The following is an 18751-nucleotide window of genomic DNA, read 5'->3' on the forward strand; positions in this document are numbered from 1 at the left end:
GCCAAGACACATTAGCGAAGACACCTTAGCCAAGACACCTTAGCCAAGACACATTAGCCAAGACACATTAGCCAAGACACATTAGCCAAGACACATTAGCCAAGACACATTAGCCAAGACACATTAGCCAAGACACATTAGCCAAGACACATTAGCCAAGACACATTAGCCAAGACACCTTAGCCAAGACACATTAGCGAAGACACCTTAGCCAAGACACCTTAGCCAAGACACCTTAGCCAAGACACATTAACCAAGACACCTTAGCCGAGACACATTAGCCAAGACACATTAGCCAAGACACATTAGTAAAGACACCTTAGCCAAGACACCTTAGCCAAGACACATTAGCCAAGACACCTTAGCCAAGACACCTTAGCCAAGACAAATTAGCCAAGACACCTTAGCCAAGACACCTTAGCCAAGACACCTTAGCCAAGACACATTAGCCAAGACACCTTAGCCAAGACACATTAGCCAAGACACATTAGCCAAGACATATTAGCCAAGACACATTAGCCAAGACACATTAGCCAAGACACATTAGCCAAGACACCTTAGCCAAGACACCTTAGCCAAGACACCTTAGCCAAGACACATTAGCCAAGACACATTAGCCAAGACACATTAGCCAAGACACCTTATTAAAGACACATTAGCCAAGACACATTAGCCAAGACACCTTAGCCAAGACACCTTAGCCAAGACACCTTAGCCAAGACACCTTAGCCAAGACACCTTAGCCAAGACACATTAGCCAAGACACCTTAGCCAAGACACATTAGCCAAGACACCTTAGCCAAGACACATTAGCCAAGACACATTAGCCAAGACACATTAGCCAAGACACCTTAGCCAAGACACATTAGCCAAGACACCTTAGCCAAGACACATTAGCCAAGACACATTAGCCAAGACACCTTAGCCAAGACACCTTAGCCAAGACACCTTAGCCAAGACACATTAGCCAAGACACATTAGCCAAGACACCTTAGCCAAGACACCTTAGCCAAGACACATTAGCCAAGACACATTAGCCAAGACACCTTAGCCAAGACACATTAGCGAAGACACCTTAGCCAAGACACCTTAGCCAAGACACATTAGCCAAGACACATTAGCCAAGACACATTAGCCGAGACACATTAGCCAAGACACATTAGCCGAGACACCTTAGCCAAGACACATTAGCCAAGACACCTTAGCCAAGACACATTAGCCAAGACACATTAGCCAAGACACCTTAGCCGAGACACATTAGCCAAGACACATTAGCCAAGACACATTAGCCAAGACACCTTAGCCAAGACACCTTAGCCAAGACACCTTAGCCAAGACACGTTATCCAAGACACCTTAGCCAAGACACCTTAGCCAAGACACCTTAGCCAAGACACATTAGCCAAGACACATTAGCCAAGACACCTTAGCCAAGACACCTTAGCCTAGACACATTAGCCAAGACACATTAGCGAAGACACCTTAGCCAAGACACCTTAGCCAAGACACATTAGCCAAGACACATTAGCCAAGACACCTTAGCCAAGACACCTTAGCCAAGACACCTTAGCCAAGACACATTAGCCAAGACACATTAGCCAAGACACATTAGCCAAGACACATTAGCCAAGACACCTTAGCCAAGACACATTAGCCAAGACACCTTAGCCAAGACACATTAGCGAAGACACCTTAGCCAAGACACCTTAGCCAAGACACATTAGCCAAGACACATTAGCCAAGACACATTAGCCGAGACACCTTAGCCAAGACACCTTAGCCAAGACACCTTAGCCAAGACACATTAACCAAGACACCTTAGCCGAGACACATTAGCCAAGACACATTAGCCAAGACACATTAGTCAAGACACCTTAGCCAAGACACCTTAGCCAAGACACCTTAGCCAAGACACATTAGCCAAGACACCTTAGCCAAGACACCTTAGCCAAGACACATTAGCCAAGACACCTTAGCCAAGACACCTTAGCCAAGACACCTTAGCCAAGACACATTAGCCAAGACACCTTAGCCAAGACACATTAGCCAAGACACATTAGCCAAGACACATTAGCCAAGACACCTTAGCAAAGACACATTAGCCAAGACACATTAGCCAAGACACATTAGCCAAGACACCTTAGCCAAGACACCTTAGCCAAGACACCTTAGCCAAGACACATTAGCCAAGACACATTAGCCAAGACACCTTAGCCAAGACACCTTAGCCAAGACACATTAGCCAAGACACATTAGCCAAGACACCTTAGCCAAGACACATTAGCCAAGACACCTTAGCCAAGACACCTTAGCCAAGACACATTAGCCAAGACACATTAGCCAAGACACATTAGCCAAGACACCTTAGCCAAGACACATTATCCAAGACACCTTAGCCAAGACACATTAGCCAAGACACCTTAGCCAAGACACCTTAGCCAAGACACTTTAGCCAAGACACATTAGCCAAGACACCTTAGCCAAGACACCTTAGCCAAGACACCTTAGCCAAGACACCTTAGCCAAGACACCTTAGCCAAGACACATTAGCCAAGACACCTTAGCCAAGACACATTAGCCAAGACACATTAGCCAAGACACATTAGCCAAGACACATTAGCCAAGACACATTAGCCAAGACACCTTAGCCAAGACACATTAGCCAAGACACCTTAGCCAAGACACATTAGCGAAGACACCTTAGCCAAGACACCTTAGCCAAGACACCTTAGCCAAGACACCTTAGCCAAGACACATTAGCCAAGACACCTTAGCCAAGACACATTAGCCAAGACACCTTAGCCAAGACACCTTAGCCAAGACACATTAGCCAAGACACATTAGCCAAGACACCTTAGCCATGACACATTAGCGAAGACACCTTAGCCAAGACACCTTAGCCAAGACACATTAGCCAAGACACCTTAGCCAAGACACATTAGCCGAGACACATTAGCCAAGACACATTAGCCGAGACACCTTAGCCAAGACACCTTAGCCAAGACACCTTAGCCAAGACACATTAGCCAAGACACATTAGCCAAGACACCTTAGCCGAGACACATTAGCCAAGACACATTAGCCAAGACACCTTAGCCAAGACACCTTAGCCAAGACACCTTAGCTAAGACACATTAGCCAAGACACCATAGCCAAGACACATTAGCCAAGACACATTAGCCAAGACACATTAGCCAAGACACATTAGCCAAGACACCTTAGCCAAGACACATTAGCCAAGACACCTTAGCCAAGACACATTAGCGAAGACACCTTAGCCAAGACACCTTAGCCAAGACACATTAGCCAAGACACATTAGCCAAGACACATTAGCCAAGACACCTTAGCCAAGACACATTAGCCAAGACACCTTATCCAAGACACATTAGCCAAGACACATTAGCCAAGACACCTTAGCCAAGACACCTTAGCCAAGACACCTTAGCCAAGACACATTAGCCAAGACACCTTAGCCAAGACACATTAGCCAAGACACCTTAGCCAAGACACCTTAGCCAAGACACATTAGCCAAGACACCTTAGCCAAGACACATTAGCCAAGACACATTAGCCAAGACACATTAGCCAAGACACCTTAGCCAAGACACATTAGCCAAGACACATTAGCCAAGACACATTAGCCAAGACACATTAGCCAAGACTCCTTAGCCAAGACACATTAGCCAAGACACCTTAGCCAAGACACATTAGCGAAGACACCTTAGCCAAGACACCTTAGCCAAGACACATTAGCCAAGACACATTAGCCAAGACACATTAGCCGAGACACCTTAGCCAAGACACCTTAGCCAAGACACCTTAGCCAAGACACATTAGCCAAGACACCTTAGCCGAGACACATTAGCCAAGACACATTAGCCAAGACACATTAGCCAAGACACCTTAGCCAAGACACCTTAGCCAAGACACCTTAGCCAAGACACATTAGCCAAGACACCTTAGCCAAGACACCTTAGCCAAGACACATTAGCCAAGACACATTAGCCAAGACACTTTAGCCAAGACACCTTAGCCAAGACACATTAGCCAAGACACATTAGCCAAGACACCTTAGCCAAGACACCTTAGCCAAGACACATTAGCCAAGACACATTAGCCAAGACACATTAGCCAAGACACCTTATCCAAGACACATTAGCCAAGACACATTAGCCAAGACACATTAGCCAAGACACCTTAGCCAAGACACATTAGCCAAGACACCTTAGCCAAGACACATTAGCCAAGACACATTAGCCAAGACACATTAGCCAAGACACATTAGCCGAGACACCTTAGCCAAGACACCTTAGCCAAGACACCTTAGCCAAGACACCTTAGCCAAGACACATTAGCCAAGACACATTAGCCAAGACACCTTAGCCAAGACACCTTAGCCAAGACACATTAGCCAAGACACATTAGCCAAGACACCTTAGCCAAGACACCTTAGCCAAGACACATTAGCCAAGACACCTTAGCCGAGACACCTTAGCCAAGACACCTTAGCCAAGACACCTTAGCCAAGACACATTAGCCAAGACACATTAGCCAAGACACCTTAGCCGAGACACATTAGCCAAAACACATTAGCCAAAACACATTAGCCAAGACACATTAGCCAAGACACCTTAGCCAAGACACCATAGCCAAGACACCTTAGCCAAGACACCTTAGCCAAGACACATTAGCCAAGACACATTAGCCAAGACACATTAGCCAAGACACATTAGCCAAGACACCTTAGCCAAGACACATTAGCGAAGACACCTTAGCCAAGACACCTTAGCCAAGACACATTAGCCAAGACACATTAGCCAAGACACATTAGCCAAGACACCTTAGCCAAGACACATTAGCCAAGACACATTAGCCAAGACACATTAGCCAAGACACATTAGCCAAGACACCTTAGCCAAGACACATTAGCCAAGACACCTTAGCCAAGACACATTAGCTAAGACACCTTAGCCAAGACACCTTAGCCAAGACACATTAGCCAAGACACATTAGCCAAGACACATTAGCCGAGACACCTTAGCCAAGACACCTTAGCCAAGACACCTTAGCCAAGACACATTAACCAAGACACCTTACCCAAGACACATTAGCCAAGACACATTAGCCAAGACACATTAGTCAAGACACCTTAGCCAAGACACCTTAGCCAAGACACCTTAGCCAAGACACATTAGCCAAGACACCTTAGCCAAGACACCTTAGCCAAGACACATTAGCCAAGACACCTTAGCCAAGACACCTTAGCCAAGACACCTTAGCCAAGACACATTAGCCAAGACACCTTAGCCAAGACACATTAGCCAAGACACATTAGCCAAGACACATTAGCCAAGACACCTTAGCCAAGACACATTAGCCAAGACACATTAGCCAAGACACATTAGCCAAGACACCTTAGCCAAGACACCTTAGCCAAGACACCTTAGCCAAGACACATTAGCCAAGACACATTAGCCAAGACACCTTATCCAAGACACCTTAGCCAAGACACATTAGCCAAGACACATTAGCCAAGACACCTTAGCCAAGACACCTTAGCCAAGACACATTAGCCAAGACACCTTAGCCAAGACACATTAGAAAAGACACATTAGCCAAGACACATTAGCCAAGACACCTTAGCCAAGACACATTATCCAAGACACCTTAGCCAAGACACATTAGCCAAGACACCTTAGCCAAGACACCTTAGCCAAGACACTTTAGCCAAGACACATTAGCCAAGACACCTTAGCCAAGACACCTTAGCCAAGACACCTTAGCCAAGACACCTTAGCCAAGACACCTTAGCCAAGACACCTTAGCCAAGACACATTAGCCAAGACACCTTAGCCAAGACACATTAGCCAAGACACCTTAGCCAAGACACATTAGCGAAGACACCTTAGCCAAGACACCTTAGCCAAGACACCTTAGCCAAGACACCTTAGCCAAGACACATTAGCCAAGACACCTTAGCCAAGACACATTAGCCAAGACACATTAGCCAAGACACCTTAGCCAAGACACCTTAGCCAAGACACCTTAGCCAAGACACCTTAGCCAAGACACCTTAGCCAAGACACCTTAGCCAAGACACCTTAGCCAAGACACATTAGCCAAGACACCTTAGCCAAGACACATTAGCCAAGACACCTTAGCCAAGACACATTAGCGAAGACACCTTAGCCAAGACACCTTAGCCAAGACACCTTAGCCAAGACACATTAGCCAAGACACCTTAGCCAAGACACATTAGCCAAGACACCTTAGCCAAGACACCTTAGCCAAGACACATTAGCCAAGACACATTAGCCAAGACACCTTAGCCATGACACATTAGCGAAGACACCTTAGCCAAGACACCTTAGCCAAGACACATTAGCCAAGACACCTTAGCCAAGACACATTAGCCGAGACACATTAGCCAAGACACATTAGCCGAGACACCTTAGCCAAGACACCTTAGCCAAGACACCTTAGCCAAGACACATTAGCCAAGACACATTAGCCAAGACACCTTAGCCGAGACACATTAGCCAAGACACATTAGCCAAGACACATTAGCCAAGACACCTTAGCCAAGACACCTTAGCCAAGACACCTTAGCTAAGACACATTAGCCAAGACACCATAGCCAAGACACATTAGCCAAGACACATTAGCCAAGACACATTAGCCAAGACACATTAGCCAAGACACATTAGCCAAGACACCTTAGCCAAGACACATTAGCCAAGACACCTTAGCCAAGACACATTAGCGAAGACACCTTAGCCAAGACACCTTAGCCAAGACACATTAGCCAAGACACATTAGCCAAGACACATTAGCCAAGACACCTTAGCCAAGACACATTAGCCAAGACACCTTAGCCACGACACCTTAGCCAAGACACATTAGCCAAGACACCTTAGCCAAGACACCTTAGCCAAGACACCTTAGCCAAGACACATTAGCCAAGACACCTTAGCCAAGACACATTAGCCAAGACACCTTAGCCAAGACACCTTAGCCAAGACACATTAGCCAAGACACCTTAGCCAAGACACATTAGCCAAGACACATTAGCCAAGACACATTAGCCAAGACACCTTAGCCAAGACACATTAGCCAAGACACCTTAGCTAAGACACATTAGCCAAGACACATTAGCCAAGACACATTAGCCAAGACACCTTAGCCAAGACACATTAGCCAAGACACCTTAGCCAAGACACATTAGCGAAGACACCTAAGCCAAGACACCTTAGCCAAGACACATTAGCCAAGACACCTTAGCCAAGACACATTAGCCGAGACACCTTAGCCAAGACACCTTAGCCAAGACACCTTAGCCAAGACACATTAGCCAAGACACCTTAGCCGAGACACATTAGCCAAGACACCTTAGCCAAGACACCTTAGCCAAGACACCTTAGCCAAGACACATTAGCCAAGACACATTAGCCAAGACACCTTAGCCAAGACACATTAGCCAAGACACATTAGCCAAGACACATTAGCCAAGACACCTTAGCCAAGACACATTAGCCAAGACACATTAGCCAAGACACCTTAGCCAAGACACCTTAGCCAAGACACATTAGCCAAGACACATTAGCCAAGACACATTAGCCAAGACACCTTATCCAAGACACATTAGCCAAGACACATTAGCCAAGACACCTTAGCCAAGACACCTTAGCCAAGACACATTAGCCAAGACACATTAGCCAAGACACATTAGCCAAGACACATTAGCCAAGACACATTAGCCAAGACACCTTAGCCAAGACACATTATCCAAGACACCTTAGCCAAGACACATTAGCCAAGACAGCTTAGCCAAGACACCTTAGCCAAGACACCTTAGCCAAGACACCTTAGCCAAGACACCTTAGCCAAGACACCTTAGCCAAGACACCTTAGCCAAGACACCTTAGCCAAGACACCTTAGCCAAGACACCTTAGCCAAGACACCTTAGCCAAGACACCTTAGCCAAGACACCTTAGCCAAGACACCTTAGCCAAGACACATTAGCCAAGACACCTTAGCCAAGACACATTAGCCAAGACACATTAGCCAAAACACATTAGCCAAGACACATTAGCCAAGACACATTAGCCAAGAAACCTTAGCCAAGACACCTTAGCCAAGACACATTAGCCAAGACACCTTAGCCAAGACACATTAGCCAAGACACATTAGCCAAGACACATTAGCCAAGACACATTAGCCAAGACACATTAGCCGAGACACCTTAGCCAAGACACCTTAGCCAAACACCTTAGCCAAGACACCTTAGCCAAGACACCTTAGCCAAGACACATTAGCCAAGACACCTTAGCCAAGACACATTAGCCAAGACACCTTAGCCAAGACACATTAGCCAAGACACATTAGCCAAGACACCTTAGCCGAGACACATTAGCCAAGACACCTTAGCCAAGACACATTAGCCAAGACACCTTAGCCAAGACACATTAGCCAAGACACATTAGCCAAGACACATTAGCCAAGACACCTTAGCCAAGACACCTTAGCCAAGACACCTTAGCCAAGACACTTTAGCCAAGACACATTAGCCAAGACACATTAGCCAAGACATCTTAGCCAAGACACCTTAGCCAAGACACCTTAGCCAAGACACCTTAGCCAAGACACCTTAGCCAAGACACATTAGCCAAGACACCTTAGCCAAGACACATTAGCCAAGACACCTTAGCCAAGACACCTTAGCCAAGACACATTAGCCAAGACACATTAGCCAAGACACCTTAGCCAAGACACATTAGCCAAGACACCTTAGCCAAGACACATTAGCCAAGACACATTAGCCAAGACACATTAGCCAAGACACATTAGCCAAGACACATTAGCCAAGACACCTTAGCCAAGACACCTTAGCCAAGACACATTAGCCAAGACACCTTAGCCAAGACACCTTAGCCAAGACACCTTAGCCAAGACACATTAGCCAAGACACTTTAGCCAAGACACCTTAGCCAAGACACATTAGCCAAGACACCTTAGCCAAGACACCTTAGCCAAGACACCTTAGCCAAGACACATTAGCCAAGACACCTTAGCCAAGACACCTTAGCCAAGACACCTTAGCCAAGACACCTTAGCCAAGACACCTTAGCCAAGACACTTTAGCCAAGACACATTAGCCAAGACACATTAGCCAAGACACCTTAGCCAAGACACATTAGCCAAGACACATTAGCCAAGACACATTAGCCAAGACACATTAGCCAAGACACATTAGCCAAGACACATTAGCCAAGACACCTTAGCCAAGACACATTATCCAAGACACCTTAGCCAAGACACATTAGCCAAGACACCTTAGCCAAGACACATTAGCCAAGACACCTTAGCCAAGACACTTTAGCCAAGACACATTAGCCAAGACACATTAGCCGAGACACCTTAGCCAAGACACCTTAGCCAAGACACATTAGCCAAGACACCTTAGCCAAGACACATTAGCCAAGACACCTTAGCCAAGACACATTAGCCAAGACACATTAGCCAAGACACATTAGCCAAGACACCTTAGCCAAGACACCTTAGCCAAGACACATTAGCCAAGACACATTAGCCAAGACACATTAGCCAAGACACCTTAGCCAAGACACCTTAGCTAAGACACATTAGCCAAGACACCTTAGCCAAGACACATTAGCCAAGACACATTAGCCAAGACACATTAGCCAAGACACATTAGCCAAGACACATTAGCCAAGACACCTTAGCCAAGCCACATTAGCCAAGACACATTAGCCAAGACACCTTAGCCAAGACACATTAGCCAAGACACTTTAGCCAAGACACATTAGCCAAGACACATTAGCCAAGACACATTAGCCAAGACACATTAGCCAAGACACATTAGCCAAGACACCTTAGCCAAGACACATTAGCCAAGACACATTAGCCAAGACACATTAGCCAAGACACCTTAGCCAAGACACATTAGCCAAGACACCTTAGCCAAGACACATTAGCCAAGACACCTTAGCCAAGACACATTAGCCAAGACACATTAGCCAAGACACCTTAGCCAAGACACATTAGCCAAGACACATTAGCCGAGACACCTTAGCCAAGACACATTAGCCAAGACACCTTAGCCAAGACACATTAGCCAAGACACATTAGCCAAGACACATTAGCCAAGACACCTTAGCCAAGACACCTTAGCCAAGACACCTTAGCCAAGACACATTAGCCAAGACACATTAGCCGAGACACCTTAGCCAAGACACCTTAGCCAAGACACCTTAGCCAAGACACATTAGCCGAGACACATTAGCCAAGACACCTTAGCCAAGACACCTTAGCCAAGACACCTTAGCCAAGACACCTTAGCCAAGACACATTAGCCGAGACACATTAGCCAAGACACCTTAGCCAAGACACCTTAGCCAAGACACATTAGCCAAGACACCTTAGCCAAGACACATTAGCCAAGACACATTAGCCAAGACACCTTAGCCAAGACACATTAGCCAAGACACATTAGCCAAGACACATTAGCCAAGACACCTTAGCCAAGACACATTAGCCAAGACACCTTAGTCATGACACATTAGCGAAGACACCTTAGCCAAGACACCTTAGCCAAGACACCTTAGCCAAGACACCTTAGCCAAGACACATTAGCCAAGACACATTAGCCGAGACACCTTAGCCAAGACACCTTAGCCAAGACACATTAACCAAGACACCTTAGCCAAGACACCTTAGCTAAGACACATTAGCCAAGACATATAAGCCAAGACACCTTAGCCAAGACACCTTAGCCAAGACACTTTAGCCAAGACACCTTAGCCAAGACACCTTAGCCAAGACAGATTAGCCAAGACACATTAGCCAAGACACATTAGCCAAGGCACCTTAGCCAAGACACCTTAGCCAAGACACCTTAGCCAAGCCACATTAGCCAAGACACATTAGCCGAGACACCTTAGCCAAGACACCTTAGCCAAGACACATTAGCCAAGACACATTAGCCAAGACACATTAGCCAAGACACCTTAGCCAAGACACATTAGCCAAGACACCTTAGCCAAGACACATTAGCCAAGACACCTTAGCCAAGACACCTTAGCCAAGACACCTTAGTAAAGACACATTAGCCGAGACACCTTAGCCAAGACACCTTAGCCAAGACACCTTAGCCAAGACACATTAGCCAAGACACATTAGCCGAGACACATTAGCCAAGACACCTTAGCCAAGACACCTTAGCCAAGACACATTAGCCAAGACACCTTAGCCAAGACACATTAGCCAAGACACATTAGCCAAGACACATTAGCCAAGACACCTTAGCCAAGACACCTTAGCCAAGACACCTTAGCCAAGACACATTAGCCAAGACACATTAGCCGAGACACCTTAGCCAAGACACCTTAGCCAAGACACATTAGCCAAGACACCTTAGCCAAGACACCTTAGCTAAGACACATTAGCCAAGACACCTTAGCCAAGACACCTTAGCCAAGACACATTAGCCAAGACACCTTAGCCAAGACACATTAGCCAAGACACCTTAGCCAAGACACATTAGCCAAGACACCTAAGCCAAGACATTTTAGCCAAGACACATTAGCCAAGACACATTAGCCAAGACACATTAGCCAAGACACATTAGCCAAGACACCTTAGCCAAGACACATTAGATAAGACACATTAGCCGAGACACCTTAGCCAAGACACATTAGCCAATAAACCTTAGCCAAGGCACATTAGCCAAGACACATTAGCCAAGACACCTTAGCCAAGACACCTTAGCCAAGACACCTTAGCCAAGACACATTAGCCAAGACACATTAGCCGAGACACCTTAGCCAAGACACCTTAGCCAAGACACCTTAACCAAGACACCTTAGCCAAGACACATTAGCCGAGACACATTAGCCAAGACACCTTAGCCAAGACACCTTAGCCAAGACACATTAGCCAAGACACCTTAGCCAAGACACATTAGCCAAGACACATTAGCCAAGACACATTAGCCAAGACACTTTAGCCAAGACACCTTAGCCAAGACACATTAGCCAAGACACATTAGCCAAGACACATTAGCCAAGACACATTAGCCAAGACACCTTAGCCAAGACACATTAGCCAAGACACCTTAGCCAAGACACATTAGCCAAGACACCTTAGCCAAGACACCTTAGCCAAGACACATTAGCCAAGACACATTAGCCAAGACACATTAGCCGAGACACCTTAGCCAAGACAGCTTAGCCAAGACACCTTAGCCAAGACACATTAGCCAAGACACCTTAGCCAAGACACATTAGCCAAGACACATTAGCCAAGACACCTTAGCCAAGACACCTTAGCTAATACACATTAGCCAAGCCACCTTAGCCAAGACACTTTAGCCAAGAAACATTAGCCAAGACACCTTAGCCAAGACACATTAGCCAAGACACATTAGCCAAGACACCTTAGCCAAGACACATTAGCGAAGACACCTTAGCCAAGACACCTTAGCCAAGACACATTAGCCAAGACACATTAGCCAAGACACATTAGCCAAGACACCTTAGCCAAGACACATTAGCCAAGACACATTAGCCAAGACACATTAGCCAAGACACATTAGCCAAGACACCTTAGCCAAGACACATTAGCCAAGACACCTTAGCCAAGACACATTAGCCAAGACACCTTAGCCAAGACACCTTAGCCAAGACACATTAGCCAAGACACATTAGCCAAGACACATTAGCCGAGACACCTTAGCCAAGACACCTTAGCCAAGACACCTTAGCCAAGACACATTAACCAAGACACCTTACCCAAGACACATTAGCCAAGACACATTAGCCAAGACACATTAGTCAAGACACCTTAGCCAAGACACCTTAGCCAAGACACCTTAGCCAAGACACATTAGCCAAGACACCTTAGCCAAGACACCTTAGCCAAGACACATTAGCCAAGACACCTTAGCCAAGACACCTTAGCCAAGACACCTTAGCCAAGACACATTAGCCAAGACACCTTAGCCAAGACACATTAGCCAAGACACATTAGCCAAGACACATTAGCCAAGACACCTTAGCCAAGACACATTAGCCAAGACACATTAGCCAAGACACATTAGCCAAGACACCTTAGCCAAGACACCTTAGCCAAGACACCTTAGCCAAGACACATTAGCCAAGACACATTAGCCAAGACACCTTATCCAAGACACCTTAGCCAAGACACATTAGCCAAGACACATTAGCCAAGACACCTTAGCCAAGACACCTTAGCCAAGACACATTAGCCAAGACACCTTAGCCAAGACACATTAGAAAAGACACATTAGCCAAGACACATTAGCCAAGACACCTTAGCCAAGACACATTATCCAAGACACCTTAGCCAAGACACATTAGCCAAGACACCTTAGCCAAGACACCTTAGCCAAGACACTTTAGCCAAGACACATTAGCCAAGACACCTTAGCCAAGACACCTTAGCCAAGACACCTTAGCCAAGACACCTTAGCCAAGACACCTTAGCCAAGACACCTTAGCCAAGACACATTAGCCAAGACACCTTAGCCAAGACACATTAGCCAAGACACCTTAGCCAAGACACATTAGCGAAGACACCTTAGCCAAGACACCTTAGCCAAGACACCTTAGCCAAGACACCTTAGCCAAGACACATTAGCCAAGACACCTTAGCCAAGACACATTAGCCAAGACACATTAGCCAAGACACCTTAGCCAAGACACCTTAGCCAAGACACCTTAGCCAAGACACCTTAGCCAAGACACCTTAGCCAAGACACCTTAGCCAAGACACCTTAGCCAAGACACATTAGCCAAGACACCTTAGCCAAGACACATTAGCCAAGACACCTTAGCCAAGACACATTAGCGAAGACACCTTAGCCAAGACACCTTAGCCAAGACACCTTAGCCAAGACACATTAGCCAAGACACCTTAGCCAAGACACATTAGCCAAGACACCTTAGCCAAGACACCTTAGCCAAGACACATTAGCCAAGACACATTAGCCAAGACACCTTAGCCATGACACATTAGCGAAGACACCTTAGCCAAGACACCTTAGCCAAGACACATTAGCCAAGACACCTTAGCCAAGACACATTAGCCAAGACACATTAGCCAAGACACATTAGCCGAGACACCTTAGCCAAGACACCTTAGCCAAGACACCTTAGCCAAGACACATTAGCCAAGACACATTAGCCAAGACACCTTAGCCGAGACACATTAGCCAAGACACATTAGCCAAGACACATTAGCCAAGACACCTTAGCCAAGACACCTTAGCCAAGACACCTTAGCTAAGACACATTAGCCAAGACACCATAGCCAAGACACATTAGCCAAGACACATTAGCCAAGACACATTAGCCAAGACACATTAGCCAAGACACATTAGCCAAGACACCTTAGCCAAGACACATTAGCCAAGACACCTTAGCCAAGACACATTAGCGAAGACACCTTAGCCAAGACACATTAGCCAAGACACATTAGCCAAGACACATTAGCCAAGACACCTTAGCCAAGACACATTAGCCAAGACACCTTAGCCACGACACCTTAGCCAAGACACATTAGCCAAGACACCTTAGCCAAGACACCTTAGCCAAGACACCTTAGCCAAGACACATTAGCCAAGACACCTTAGCCAAGACACATTAGCCAAGACACCTTAGCCAAGACACCTTAGCCAAGACACATTAGCCAAGACACCTTAGCCAAGACACATTAGCCAAGACACATTAGCCAAGACACATTAGCCAAGACACCTTAGCCAAGACACATTAGCCAAGACACCTTAGCTAAGACACATTAGCCAAGACACATTAGCCAAGACACATTAGCCAAGACACATTAGCCAAGACACCTTAGCCAAGACACATTAGCCAAGACACCTTAGCCAAGACACATTAGCGAAGACACCTAAGCCAAGACACCTTAGCCAAGACACATTAGCCAAGACACCTTAGCCAAGACACATTAGCCGAGACACCTTAGCCAAGACACCTTAGCCAAGACACCTTAGCCAAGACACATTAGCCAAGACACCTTAGCCGAGACACATTAGCCAAGACACCTTAGCCAAGACACCTTAGCCAAGACACCTTAGCCAAGACACATTAGCCAAGACACATTAGCCAAGACACCTTAGCCAAGACACATTAGCCAAGACACATTAGCCAAGACACATTAGCCAAGACACCTTAGCCAAGACACATTAGCCAAGACACATTAGCCAAGACACCTTAGCCAAGACACCTTAGCCAAGACACATTAGCCAAGACACATTAGCCAAGACACATTAGCCAAGACACCTTATCCAAGACACATTAGCCAAGACACATTAGCCAAGACACCTTAGCCAAGACACCTTAGCCAAGACACATTAGCCAAGACACATTAGCCAAGACACATTAGCCAAGACACATTAGCCAAGACACATTAGCCAAGACACCTTAGCCAAGACACATTATCCAAGACACCTTAGCCAAGACACATTAGCCAAGACAGCTTAGCCAAGACACCTTAGCCAAGACACCTTAGCCAAGACACCTTAGCCAAGACACCTTAGCCAAGACACCTTAGCCAAGACACCTTAGCCAAGACACCTTAGCCAAGACACCTTAGCCAAGACACCTTAGCCAAGACACCTTAGCCAAGACACCTTAGCCAAGACACCTTAGCCAAGACACATTAGCCAAGACACCTTAGCCAAGACACATTAGCCAAGACACATTAGCCAAAACACATTAGCCAAGACACATTAGCCAAGACACATTAGCCAAGAAACCTTAGCCAAGACACCTTAGCCAAGACACATTAGCCAAGACACCTTAGCCAAGACACATTAGCCAAGACACATTAGCCAAGACACATTAGCCAAGACACATTAGCCAAGACACATTAGCCGAGACACCTTAGCCAAGACACCTTAGCCAAACACCTTAGCCAAGACACCTTAGCCAAGACACCTTAGCCAAGACACATTAGCCAAGACACCTTAGCCAAGACACATTAGCCAAGACACCTTAGCCAAGACACATTAGCCAAGACACATTAGCCAAGACACCTTAGCCGAGACACATTAGCCAAGACACCTTAGCCAAGACACATTAGCCAAGACACCTTAGCCAAGACACATTAGCCAAGACACCTTAGCCAAGACACATTAGCCAAGACACCTTAGCCAAGACACCTTAGCCAAGACACCTTAGCCAAGACACTTTAGCCAAGACACATTAGCCAAGACACATTAGCCAAGACATCTTAGCCAAGACACCTTAGCCAAGACACCTTAGCCAAGACACCTTAGCCAAGACACCTTAGCCAAGACACATTAGCCAAGACACCTTAGCCAAGACACATTAGCCAAGACACCTTAGCCAAGACACCTTAGCCAAGACACATTAGCCAAGACACATTAGCCAAGACACCTTAGCCAAGACACATTAGCCAAGACACCTTAGCCAAGACACATTAGCCAAGACACATTAGCCAAGACACATTAGCCAAGACACATTAGCCAAGACACATTAGCCAAGACACCTTAGCCAAGACACCTTAGCCAAGACACATTAGCCAAGACACCTTAGCCAAGACACCTTAGCCAAGACACCTTAGCCAAGACACATTAGCCAAGACACTTTAGCCAAGACACCTTAGCCAAGACACATTAGCCAAGACACCTTAGCCAAGACACCTTAGCCAAGACACCTTAGCCAAGACACATTAGCCAAGACACCTTAGCCAAGACACCTTAGCCAAGACACCTTAGCCAAGACACCTTAGCCAAGACACCTTAGCCAAGACACTTTAGTCAAGACACATTAGCCAAGACACATTAGCCAAGACACCTTAGCCAAGACACATTAGCCAAGACACATTAGCCAAGACACATTAGCCAAGACACATTAGCCAAGACACATTAGCCAAGACACATTAGCCAAGACACCTTAGCCAAGACACATTATCCAAGACACCTTAGCCAAGACACATTAGCCAAGACACCTTAGCCAAGACACATTAGCCAAGACACCTTAGCCAAGACACTTTAGCCAAGACACATTAGCCAAGACACATTAGCCGAGACACCTTAGCCAAGACACCTTAGCCAAGACACATTAGCCAAGACACCTTAGCCAAGACACATTAGCCAAGACACCTTAGCCAAGACACATTAGCCAAGACACATTAGCCAAGACACATTAGCCAAGACACCTTAGCCAAGACACCTTAGCCAAGACACATTAGCCAAGACACATTAGCCAAGACACATTAGCCAAGACACCTTAGCCAAGACACCTTAGCTAAGACACATTAGCCAAGACACCTTAGCCAAGACACATTAGCCAAGACACATTAGCCAAGACACATTAGCCAAGACACATTAGCCAAGACACATAAGCCAAGACACCTTAGCCAAGCCACATTAGCCAAGACACATTAGCCAAGACACCTTAGCCAAGACACATTAGCCAAGACACTTTAGCCAAGACACATTAGCCAAGACACATTAGCCAAGACACATTAGCCAAGACACATTAGCCAAGACACATTAGCCAAGACACCTTAGCCAAGACACATTAGCCAAGACACATTAGCCAAGACACATTAGCCAAGACACCTTAGCCAAGACACATTAGCCAAGACACCTTAGCCAAGACACATTAGCCAAGACACCTTAGCCAAGACACATTAGCCAAGACACATTAGCCAAGACACCTTAGCCAAGACACATTAGCCAAGACACATTAGCCGAGACACCTTAGCCAAGACACATTAGCCAAGACACCTTAGCCAAGACACATTAGCCAAGACACATTAGCCAAGACACATTAGCCAAGACACCTTAGCCAAGACACCTTAGCCAAGACACCTTAGCCAAGACACATTAGCCAAGACACATTAGCCGAGACACCTTAGCCAAGACACCTTAGCCAAGACACCTTAGCCAAGACACATTAGCCGAGACACATTAGCCAAGACACCTTAGCCAAGACACCTTAGCCAAGACACCTTAGCCAAGACACCTTAGCCAAGACACATTAGCCGAGACACATTAGCCAAGACACCTTAGCCAAGACACCTTAGCCAAGACACATTAGCCAAGACACCTTAGCCAAGACACATTAGCCAAGACACATTAGCCAAGACACCTTAGCCAAGACACATTAGCCAAGACACATTAGCCAAGACACATTAGCCAAGACACCTTAGCCAAGACACATTAGCCAAGACACCTTAGTCATGACACATTAGCGAAGACACCTTAGCCAAGACACCTTAGCCAAGACACCTTAGCCAAGACACCTTAGCCAAGACACATTAGCCAAGACACATTAGCCGAGACACCTTAGCCAAGACACCTTAGCCAAGACACATTAACCAAGACACCTTAGCCAAGACACCTTAGCTAAGACACATTAGCCAAGACATATAAGCCAAGACACCTTAGCCAAGACACCTTAGCCAAGACACTTTAGCCAAGACACCTTAGCCAAGACACCTTAGCCAAGACAGATTAGCCAAGACACCTTAGCCAAGACACATTAGCCAAGACACCTTAGCTAAGACACCTTAGCCAAGACACATTAGCCAAGACACATTAGCCAAGGCACCTTAGCCAAGACACCTTAGCCAAGACACCTTAGCCAAGCCACATTAGCCAAGACACATTAGCCGAGACACCTTAGCCAAGACACCTTAGCCAAGACACATTAGCCAAGA

General features: G+C 46.3%; 1 long non-coding RNA gene across 2 annotated transcripts in view; it reads right to left on the reverse strand.

The window, feature by feature from the left end:
• Window positions 1-340: 340 nt before the first annotated feature.
• Window positions 341-18751, reverse strand: part of LOC125774523 (uncharacterized) — a 34234-nt gene continuing 15823 nt past the window's right edge. The window contains exons 2-3 of one of the 2 annotated variants that reach the window (XR_007421005.1): window positions 2027-4518; window positions 341-402 (exon numbers count right to left, since the gene is read on the reverse strand). This is a non-coding gene — a long non-coding RNA (uncharacterized LOC125774523). The remainder of the gene's footprint in view (window positions 403-2026; window positions 4519-18751) is intronic. The other variant, XR_007421006.1, reaches the window with a different exon arrangement.

This window comes from Anopheles funestus, unplaced genomic scaffold (genome assembly GCF_943734845.2).
Source record: "Anopheles funestus unplaced genomic scaffold, idAnoFuneDA-416_04 scaffold_18_ctg1, whole genome shotgun sequence".
Lineage (NCBI taxonomy): Eukaryota > Metazoa > Arthropoda > Insecta > Diptera > Culicidae > Anopheles > Anopheles funestus.